This window comes from Corvus brachyrhynchos, unplaced genomic scaffold (genome assembly GCF_000691975.1).
Source record: "Corvus brachyrhynchos isolate BGI_N302 unplaced genomic scaffold, ASM69197v1 scaffold209, whole genome shotgun sequence".
Lineage (NCBI taxonomy): Eukaryota > Metazoa > Chordata > Aves > Passeriformes > Corvidae > Corvus > Corvus brachyrhynchos.
In genome coordinates, this window is record NW_008246056.1 from 1,026,368 (window position 1) to 1,038,208 (window position 11,841).

Sequence of the window (11,841 nt, forward strand, 5' to 3'; positions counted from 1 at the left end):
TCCCTGCTCTGGACGGGCTCCAGCAGCTCCCTGTCCTTCCTGTGCTGGGATCCCAGGGCTGGATGCAGCCCTGCAGGGGGGTCTCAGCAGAGCGGGGCAGAGGGGCAGAATCCCCCCTCCCCTGCTGCCCACGCTGGGGCTCAGCCCAGCTCAGGGGGTTCTGTCCCAGCACACACAGCCAAGGCAGGGCCAGCTCTCACCCACAGCACCCCCAAGTCCTTCTGCCAGGGCTGCTCCCTCTGCTCATCCCCAGCCTGGATTGATCCCAAGGGCTGTCCTGACCCTAGTGCAGCACCAGCACTTGGTCTTGCTAAATCCCATGAGATTCCCATGGGCCACTTCTGGAGCCTGTCCAGGTCCCTCTGGATGACATCCCACCTTTCAGGTGTAATCTGTGCCTTTGCAAAGCCTTCTGTTAATGGTTTCACTGATTCCTTGCAGGTTGGTTGTCTGTTTGCTCTTGATGCATTATCAATCAGGTTATCATAAGGCAAGGATCACTGTTTCAGCTTTCATTATTTCTGAAGAAAACAGAATTTAGTTTTGATTCAGACACTCTTAAATGTGTGATTACTTCCTTCTGTAATTCAAAAGGTCCAAAACCTTCGTTTCCCAGGTCTATATTGGTTATTCTCAGATATTCTGTTAATGTGAAAATCTGTATCTCTAAAGTGGCTAAAAAATAAAGATGTATCTTAATGCTTATACAGAGACATGGGATTTAATAAGAGAAACAGATCTTTTCCCGTTATTTTTCTAATAGAAACAAAAATGCACAAATGCCGTTTCCTGAGATCAGTTGCATCAGGAATTCCATAAACTGCTCTTTAACTTTTGACAGATAGGTTGAGTGTAATTTGCTCTAAGCAGATAAATTTATTCTGTCTTTCAGGTCAGATCACTTTTGTTGTCCCTTCGTTCGTTAACCCAGCAGACTCGAAGTGTATCAGTGCAAACCACAAAGATGAAAACAGGATGTTACCACTTCTGGTGACCCTCTGTGCAAAACCCTACTCTTTGCATTTAAAACACTTTGTCCTGCTGCTTACAAAGAATTTCTGGTCTGTGTCCACTCAGGTGTGACATCATTCTCTTGAGAGGAAGCCAAATAGCTGTGATGAAAAAAAAAAAAAAGAACTTCTTTGAGTTGAGGCTGTTTCTGCTCTGCTGAATCTGTCCTCACACCCCCAATATTTACAACACGTGTACATTTAAATGAAGACTTTGAGCATGAGTGGTTCCTGTACATTTGGGATATTAAAAGACTGAAATTTATTTTTACTGCATTTTGTATTTTTCCCCATTGTTTGTTTTTTGTCTAAATTGCTTTTGAATGTAATTCTCTCAAAAGTTTAAGATTTTTTTTTTTCTAGCCTCGACTGAATAAGGAAGGACTTAACTGGCCTTGAATGTAAGTGAATCTATATGTTCCTCAGTGTATCAAAGCTCTGTTTAATGCTCAGACATCTCAACTCCTCTCACCAAATTCTTTTTCATACTGACAGCCCTTGGGGACAATTACAATACTGCAATGTACAAAGAAATCATAAGAAATTAGAACTGATTGAAACCCAGATGACACTTATCTGCTTGGTGGTAGACCATCTTGTAGAGCCAAAGATGACAGATTCTGTTTGCCTCCTTGAACAGATGAGAGATTTACTTGGGTGTTACACATTTTTTTACTTCCAGTAAATCTGTGTAAATCTTGCTTTCATTTTATTATCTTTGCAGGATTCATTAACCTGAAGATTCTAAAGAGTTATAATCAGGCAGTTTTTTCAGAAATACCTTGTGAACCCCATCCCAGCATAAAGGTTAGTAGATAGGTGCATATTTTTTAGAATGTTAAAAGCCTGCAACTATGTAGGAAGTCAACATTAGAGGGCATAATAACCTCAAGTTATCATTCCAGTGCAGTAGAGCTATGTGGCTATCACTTGTATTTGCAAAGTGTTTGCGTATCAAAGGGTCAGATGACAAGTGTGAGCAAAATATCAAGAACAGAAAAACAAAAAGAAATTTAATAAGCCTTAACCATCTTAACTTTTGTCAAGTATTATCAACAACACAGCCTCACCCTAATACGTTTTCATAGATCACTGACTTATAATATTAGTAGGTATTTCTTGCATTATTTAATTCAGTTATAAGCTTTAACATGTAGTTCTTTTCCAGATGTTTGCTATAACTTTTCTCGAACGTTAAGTCAGCCCCTTCCTGGGTAAAAGTCATGTTTATGCAATTTGTGAGTGTGGTTCAGCTGCTTCAGAGTCTCTGTCATGGTTTCATAGGAACAGAGTTGCCTGTAAGTCAAAAAATGTAAGAATGGGCAAATAGTACTCAGCCCTGTGAGGCACATCTGAAGTGCTGTGTCCAGCTCTGGGCTCCTCAGGACAGGAGGGACAGGGAACTCCTGGAGAGGGACCAGAGGAGGCTGGAGAGATGATTTAGGGCCTGGAGCATCCCTGACAGGGAAAGGCTGAGGGAGCTGGGGCTGTTCAGCCTGGAGAGGAGCCCCAGTTGAGAGGGGCCCTCAGCCCTGGGTGTCCCTGTGTGCAGGGAGGGCTCCGAGCAGGGCCCAGGCTCTGCTCCGGGGGGCCCAGCCATGGCACCAGAGGAACGGGCAGGGACTGATCCCAGGAAGTTCCCCCTGGACAGGAGGCAGAACTTCTGTCCTGTGCAGTGACTGAGCCCTGAACAGATTATCCAGAGAGGGTGTGGGGTCTCCCTCGCTGGGGATATTCCAGGGCAGTCTGGACACAATCCTGTGCCCTGTGCTCTGGGATGGCCCTGCTGGAGCAGGGAGGTGGGTCAAGAAGACCCTCTGTGGTCCCTTCCAGCCTGACCCATCCTGGGATTCTGTGGTCTTCCCCAGAGTTTCTAAGTCAGGAAAAGAGCTGCATTCAGGACAACCAAAGTTAGGAGAACTGCATAGACCTCAGAAGCTGGAGGCATAAATTGAAGTCCCCAGGAACTTAGAATGCCATAGTGCTTCCCTGTATTGAAAATAGGCAGCATTTGGCCACTGTTGTCAGGAAAAATTTCTTCACAGAAAGGGTGATTAGACATTGGAATGGGCTGCACAGGGAGGTGGTGGAGTCACTGTCCCTGTGAGGGTGGTGAGGCCCTGGCACAGGTTGCCCAGAGAAGCTGTGGCTGCCCCATCCCTGGCAGTGTCCAAGGCCAGGCTGGATGGGGCTCTGAGCAAGCTGGGATAGTGGAAGGTGTCCCTGCCCATGGAAGGGGGTTGGAACTGGATGGGCTTTAAGATCCCTTCCAACTCAAACCGTTCCATGCTTCTATGATTCTATGATTATTGTGATGAACCTGCTCTGTCCTCACACACATGGATACAGTGTTTTAGTACACATCACCATCCTCACAGGGAGGAGTTTCTTCGTAATATCCAATCTAAGCTCTGTCAGTTTTAAGCCTTTCCCCCTTGTCCTGTCACTCTATGCCCTTGTAAATAATCTTTGATAACATCTAGAAGTCCTGCAGTGATTTTAGGTAGAACTCAATTCCCTTGTAAGAGGTGTTCCCTTTGGCTGTGTTCACATGGCTGTGCAGATGTAACCATGAAGCCACTGCCAGGCTTTGGGAAAGCAAGCCAGCTGTTTTTCTTGAGAGAAAGATCATTAAGTGCAAAATTTTTAGCTCATTTTCCTGCCATGTGGATGGGTTCTGGTGCTCTGGTGCCCCCACCCATTCCACCTGCCCTTTTACCTGCACAAAGTCTGCTCTAGGAAGACTGAATCTTGCCCATGAATCAAATGCAGATGAGATGTATTTACCCAGAGTTGGCTGGATTTAGGCTACCTGCAGAGGAACTGCAAATGTGGAGAGCTGCTAAAGGTCCTGGAAACATTCAAATCAGCAAGAGAGATATGTAGCCCTGAATAGTTTGGAAGTGATCATTTTAAGAAGAATCATGGTCTGTAGGAGATTTGTTTTCCACTTCTCATTTGGAGGGTTGTGCCTAGAATAAAGTCTGATTCTCCTCATCCATAACCTTCGTGCCCTGTATCTTCACTAGCTCCAGTGAGGTTGCAAAAATAAGTGATAATGGAGAATACATTCCCTGCTGAGCTGTGTCCCCTTTGGAACTTGTCTGAGATCAGCTCCTCCTTCCCCTTTCCTCATTTGCTTTGATTCATCTTTCTTGCCAAAGAAATTTGGAGGCAGATTTTTCCAGCTGGTCCCAAAAGAGTGGGGAGGTGTGTTATTGAAGTTGATGGGAAGCATTCTGTTCTCCACACATCACAGCCTGTTCGTGAGTGGGAACACTGCCTAACTCCCAAATTTTCATCCGTATCATTCCTGAGACATGTTATGCAGCACATCCTACAGTAGCTACTCTCTACACTCTTCATTTCTTCTGTGCAAAGGAAAAGATGGATTTATGAGCAAATTTTGGTTTTGTTAACATGTGATATGATGTATTACTCTCCTGATGATGACATTATTTTGCACTCTGTAGCTGAACATGCAGCGAGGTCTTACACAGAGTGTAAAGTGAGTGTTGTTGTGCAAAGTGTGAGATAAGACTGTGGCAACACACCTGAAAACACAGGGCTGGTGTGGTGAGAGTGACACTGCAGTATCACTGTCACAGAACTGTTTAGATTTGAAGCCACTGCTTGAGATCATCTACTTTAATTCTAATTATTCTTTGTATCGTAATGTGTTTGAAACAGTTCTCCTTTGAAATCTCCCTAATATTCTGAGAATTTATAATGCACATTAACAAGGTACTATTAAAGTATTTTTTACAAATAATAGGAAAGCTCTTTTAATAAATACACATTTCTCCTGAAACACTATGGGGGGATGATTTCTGACAAATTCCTCCTCCCCAAAGAGAAAGTGAGGCAAAATATATACTTGAAATCTACTATTTAATTCATGATAGCAATACACATGTGCCAGGCATGGACGTTTTGGCACACTTATCTTCAATACATTGAGATGACTGTATTAAAACTCAGCATATGTAGATACTGAGATAGATACCTGAAAGGTAAGTCCTGTGAGGAGTGGCTGAGGGTGTTTAGCCTGGAGAAAAGGAGGCCAAGCACGTTATTCAAGACATAACATGTGAAGTGCAGACAGCAGCCTGAATCCTAGGGGTTTCCAGTGCTCTCCACTGGCTGGGGATAGGAAGAAGTGGACAGCAGTAAGCCACTGCACCAAGCATGCACCTGCATTCCTGATATGCCCAAGTGCCTGCAGCATTCCTGAAAACTGGCTTTTGGCCTGTGCAGCTAAATGTAGGCATCTTGCAAGAGCTAAAAGTAGATTTCAGCAGAAGGCAGTCCAGCCTCCCTAAATAAAATCCCTGGGCTTCACATACAGCCCTTGCAAGAAGACAGAACCATCCAAAACACTCAGAGCTGGTCTAGAGAAAAATGAAGGCACAGGGATGTGCCTGGAAGTTGCATTCTGCCTTTCCATATTTCCACCTAATCAATAGACCTGTTTTTAATTGTACTCAAAAATACAGGGATAGTACTGTCCTTAACTTTTTTTTAGTAGGAGCCTTGTAATTGTAGTTGTGATGACTGAGGTTATAAGTGAAGTGAGGTTTGGAAACAATTAAATGGTTCACTGGCACTTTCATGTCAAATTGATTTTCCTCCTGTGCGGAAAAGCTGAGAGAACTGGGGTTGTTCAGCCTGGAGAAGAGAAGGCTTTGGGGTGACCTCACTGTGGCCTTGCAGTGCCTGAAGGGAGCCCACAGGAAAGATGGAGAGAGACTCTTGGCAAGGGCCTGCAGTGACAGGACAAGGGGGAATGGCTTCACACTGACAGAGAGCAGGTTTAGATTGGATATGAGGCAGAAATGGTTCCCAGTGAGGGTGGGGAGGCCCTGGCACAGGTTGCCCAGAGAAGCTGTGGCTGCCCCAGCCCTGGCAGTGTCCAAGGCCAGGCTGGATGGGGCTCTGAGCAAGCTGGAATAGTGGAAGGTGTCCTTGCCCATGGCAGTGGTGTTGGAACTGGATGATCTATAAGGTCCCTTCCAACCCAGGCCAATCTATGATTCCCTGATTAAAAAAGAAAAGCCAATTTGAAGATTTGTTTTCTCTTTCTTTTATTCCAGACCCACTGTGGCCTTATTGTTTTAAGGCTGGCATTGCTCTTCTGATTTGTAAAAATTATTCTTTCACTTTAGTAGAGTTTGTGTCTGCATTTTTTCTGCTTTTTTGTTTGAGACATGAATTGCTTTGTTATTCTCATAAGAAAAGTAAAGAAAATAATGAATTGAGACTAAGCATTAGATATATTTCCCGATGGAGTCTGTCTGGAATACTTAAATAAAAGACTGCCGAGGTCTGTTCCTTTAATATTCCAAGCTGCTCCAGCTGCAGGCATTTTGCTGATGGAATATCTAAGGGGTCCATAGAGGATTAGGGTGTAAACAGAGACAGGACTACCTAGAAACACTCATTCCAAGATTGCCAAGAGTTCTGAGTGCTAAGAGGGAGCTGTGAGGGTGGTGCTGAGGGGCACTGTTGGGATTCTCAATAACACTCGAGTTACCTTGGATTTACCCTCATTAGACAGTTCACGTTTAGAGCAGGTGAGCTAAAGCTACAGCTGTGTCTTTGAAAAAGAATTAAAAAACAGAAGGAAAGAAAGCAAAGCAAATGAGGCACCCCAAGGGATGGGTTTGCAGTGCTGCTGAGCCTAATTGACAAACATGTTGTTCTGGTGTAAAGTCCTCAAAGATTTCATAGAGCATCAGCTTCCCAGGTCAGCTCAATTTGGTTTCTGTCAGTGCTGGGGAACATGGTAAAACAACCTGGGACTTTATTCCAGCCAGCTCACCCTAAAAATCATCAATCAGCCCCGGCTTTTATTCACAGAGGGGCACAGTTGGATCAGATTAACTGCAGTGTCAGGTTTAAATCACAAAGAGAACAATTTAATGGAGACAGATTTAAAACATGGAGCTCTGTCATTATGGGAAAAGCAAGAAAGGAGCAGTGAGAGCTGCTGTGATTTCAGCTTCTTCAGTAACTCTTGTTTACAAGTGAGAAGAAATAAAAGAGTCCAGCCTAAGGTAATAATGGTTGGCATTTTTTTTTGTTGTTTGATGTACAATGTTTGTATTAGGTTGTGACGTACCTGTTGTGAGGAACTGAAAATAAACGGAAAGAAGATAGTTTGGTCCGTTGTAGCATCTGCCATCAATTCCATATGATATTCTTATTGTATCAACCTTTATTTAAATTTCTTTGGAGAAGTAGAATTAAGATAGTCTCATTCTTGAGACTGTCCTACGCAGAGCCAGGATTTGGGCTTCAATGATCTTTGTGGGTCCTTTCCACCTCAGGATATTCTATGAATCTATGATTCTATGATGGCAAATTTTAATGAAAGCAGTATCATTATTATTGCTGCTAAGATAAGAAATTAACATTTTTAAGCTACAGGAGTATCTTACAGATTTCTGCATAAATAGTAAGCAAATAATTAACTTATAGAATCTCAGAGTACCTAGGGTTCTACAGAAGATTTCAGATTGACCTTTTGGTTTAAATGAAAGGCTTTGTGCTATATTAAAAATGTATGTTTATTGTAGACAGCTGGTCTATTTTTTATTTTAGAGGAAAAAAAAAGATGCTCTGTAGAAATCCCAGTGAGTTGCATTACTCTGAAATCAAAAGTTCTACATTATTAAAGAGTGTGTTTCTAAGCTTAAAACTGCCATTTGATGCTTTTTGTTTTAAATTACTTTCTGGAGAAGGATCACTGAGGGGTCACTCATTGCTGAGCTACTGATTTCATACAGTGTAACCCCTCTGAAGTGATGAGGTTGAGAAATGATTTCCCTGGTTTTCCTCCTCAGAGGGCATTATTTAGGATGCATATCTGAATGCACAGGTGAATGTGTGATGTCAGTAGGATTTGGGGAGGTATTTAGTAGCTGTAATTATGAACTCCAGAAGGACTGAGAGGCCTTGGTTCTGCTGGATTGGCCTCTCCAGCTTCCACTCCCAGGCAGCACAGGGATAACCAGGTGCTCCCCGAGTTTCACTTGCAAATGGGTAGAAACAGATGGAGCTCTTTCTTGAATGAAAGTTCTTGCAAAGCTTTCAGGACTTGACAAGCAAGCCAAAAATCCTTTTCCATCATGATAATGATCTTACCAGGCCCAGCATTGCCAGCGGGGCCAGGGAGGGCATTGTCCCACTCTGCTCTGGGCTGAGTTGGTCTCACTTTGAATATTGTGTGTGGTTTTGGGTGCTGCAATATAAGAAAGACCTAAAGCTGTTAGAGAGTGTCCAAAGTAGGGTTTTAGAGATGGTGAAGGGCCTGGAGGGGAAGCCACACGAGGAGCAGCTGAGGGCACTGGGTCTGTTCAGCTGGAGAGGGGGAGACTGAGGTCAGAGCTCACAGCAGTTCTGCAGCTTCCTCACCTGGGGAAGAGGAGGGGCAGGCCCTGATCTCTGCTCTGTGTGACCAGGGACAGGACCTGAGGGAACGGCTGGAGCTGTGTCAGGGGAGGGTTAGGCTGGATATCAGGAAAAGGTTTTTCCCCCAGAGGGTGGTGGGACACTGAACAGGCTCCCCAGGGAATGGTCACAGCCCCAAGGCTGCCAGAGCTCCAGGAGTGTTTGGACATGGCTCTCAGGAATGCACAGAGTGGGATTGTTAGGGTGTCTGTGCAGGGCCAGGAGTTGGAGTGGATGATCCTTGTGGGTCCCTTAAAGCTCAGGATATTCGATGATTCTATTATATATTTGCCTATCAAATTTTGGGGGGTTTTTTTGCCTATGACTTTTCATCTGTGCACCCCACTCGATTTAAATCAGCTTATCTGGTTCATGCCCAATTCCTGCTTTTCATGTGATTCCTCTCCAGTTTGTGAATCCAGGAATAACCACATTTCCTGTTCTTGGAATAGTCCTGAGAACAGATTGATGCATTAGAAGAACCAGTTGGAGGACTGATTTCTGGGCTGTCACTTCTTTGCCCAGTCTGTTTTCTAGAAATGATGATGTCGCTGAGGTCCTTTTGGCTTTATACAGTCAGAGAGCTGTTTGGAAAATCCCCATGTACCCAAATTCTATTTGAATTCAGTCAAGGACACTTATTCAGATGTTAGGAACTACCCCAAAAGATTCTGGCAATTACATCCTTAGCAACAAAGTGCCTTAATTCCCTCCTAAGTAAAATTGCATTCATGATTCTTACCCAGATTTTGAGCACATTTAGAACAAACAGTGTTGTATTTTTTTTTCTTGTTTGCTAGGAGAAAGAACAGATCTTAACTGTGATAGGAATTGTTAATAAACTTTAAAGAGCCAATTTACTGGCAACTAATTTAAATGTTAGAATCTTGACTTTACCCTATCCCAAGCTTTTGCACTCTTCTGTGGAAGAAACATTCTAAGGGAGCCAGAATCCATGACTGGCTTTTCTATTTCTATCAGCCTTGGACTGATTGGTTCATTGGGTGGGTTCTTTGCCCAAGTAAATGTGTGCAAAACCTTAGATCAACCATTCCCTTTGCACTCAGTTTGCAAAAGGCAAAAAACCTAGTTCCTATGCTTTATTAGAGCACATAGAGCAGGAGTGGTTGTCAACACCACTCACATTGCTTCAGGGAATCTGGTATTTATCTTCCCTGGTTCAGCCTGCAGTGGCACCTTTGGACATTCCCTGTGGCACTGCTCGAGCCTGGATGGATGCCACAGCACAGCACTGAGACAGGGCTCAGTTCATTGTTCCTTTGTGTCTTTTGCCCTTGCTCAGATCAGGAAGACTGAAGTGCAGGAGTAGCAGGGTAAATGCTATAAAGAGTAGAATTAATCTAATCTAATTCTAGGGATGTAAAAGTCTGGGATATCTAGTCTACGTTATTGGAACAGGCTCCTTCTGAAGACAAACCAAGAAAAAGACGGGCACTTCCACAGGGAAATTTGTTTACCTTGAATGTTTAGCTAAGATGGAATTAATCCTCTTCCCACTCCAGGATGCAGGGGGTTTTCTTTGCTGTTTTAATTTCCTTTACCACTAATACTATTCTACTTCGCAGAGATGTTGCCAAACTTACAGAATTTGTTAAAGATGTTGTCTGTGTGATGATCACAGGCAGTGATCACATCCATAAGGAATTTATATACTATTGCACTTATCTTCTTTAATTAAATATCTTTCAGAAGTGGGTAATTTAAAAAAAAAAAAGCTACAAAGATCATAAATCTTTCCTTCAAACTTAAAAAAACTGCTTGAAATTTATAGCTGGAACATTTTATGTACTGCTTTTTACTTCAGTGTAGCATGACTGAAACTTAGTAAGAATCCTGGCAGGTTTCTCTTGCTTTGAGAATATTGTTGAGAAATGGAAGGAGAAAACTTTATTCAATTTCTTGTGTCGTCAAAAATTAGTTGGTCCTCTTCAGATATGACAAAAGAATGATCCTGAAGGTTGTTTTTATTCCTGCGTGAGTTATCACAGCAAATTTGAATATGTTTACAAGAATGCAATAAAATGAGGAGGAGAGAAAACATTGCAAAGAAGGGAAATAAAGAAAATAAAGCAGATTATGTTCTTCTAAATGGGAGATGGCTGAAACATAAGCAGATCTGTATTTCACTCCTTTCTTTGGAGGCTGTGCTGGGAATGCTTGTGGAGAGAGACTATTGACAAGGGCCTGGAGTGACAGGACAGGGGGGAATGGCTTCACACTGATAGAGAGCAGGTTTAGATTGGATATGAGGCAGAAATTGTTCCCTGGGAGGGTGGGGAGGCCCTGGCACAGGTTGCCCAGAGAAGCTGTGGCTGCCCCATCCCTGGCAATGACGGTCCAAGGCGATGTTGGACGAGGATTGGAGCAAGCTGGGATAGTGGAAGGTGCCCCTGCCCACGGCAGGGGGATGGAATGAGATGATTTTTCATGTCCCTTCCAACCCAAACCATTCTAGACCTCCATGATCTGCATGCCTCCCATGCTGGCATGACAGCCTGAGTGGTTATTTGAAAAAATGAGAAGTTTCTCTTGCACGTAAGTTTTATAATGCTGGAGAGGATTTGTTGCCTAGATGGTTGCCAAGCTTGGATGAATGGAAAAGTGGGAGTGATGAAAGTGGGAGCAATATGCCTTTTAGGATGGTGCAGCCCAACAGCTACATCAGGAAAGGCTTTGCAGGGACCACCATGGATGCAAAGGAATAACTGTTCGTGCCTTTGACTGTTTCAGCAGCACCTGTAAAAGCAGCAGCCTTCAGTGAGTGAGCATGTATTTCCTCCTTGAAAACCCTGGTTTCTGAGTGAAAGCAGAACTATTCTGGGTTGTTGACAGATTTCAGACCAGCAGGGAACATGCCATTCTTCGGCCGTATGAAGGAGACCACACTGTATTTTTGCTTTAGATATTCCCCTAAGACAGCTGGGGAATAGGGACACCTCCATCAGTGCCCCATCACACATGTACAGCATCCAAAGGAGGAAGAGGAAAGACAGGAGGGCAGCTAAGCTCTGTCTCATTATCCACACCAAAATGAGAGCCCCATTATCCCACAGGGCAGAGCAGCTCTGCACCGATGCCCTCAAGTACCATAGACCAAGGTGCCACAGTTTGGTCCTCATTAATTGACATATAATACCCAACGAGAAACCAACCCTTGAGGAATTAATTTATTTTCATTTTCCAGTCTGTCAGTCTTGGTGAAGAGATTTTGCTCACTGTATAGCAAGGTCGCTGTGACAAATTCTGACAAAATCCAAGTTGAAGTGTTTTTTGGTTTCGCAAGCACATGAGCTCAGTGAGAAAGAACAGACTGAGATGACAAGGAGAACAGCCAATCCTGTTATATTTGTCTTTCTTA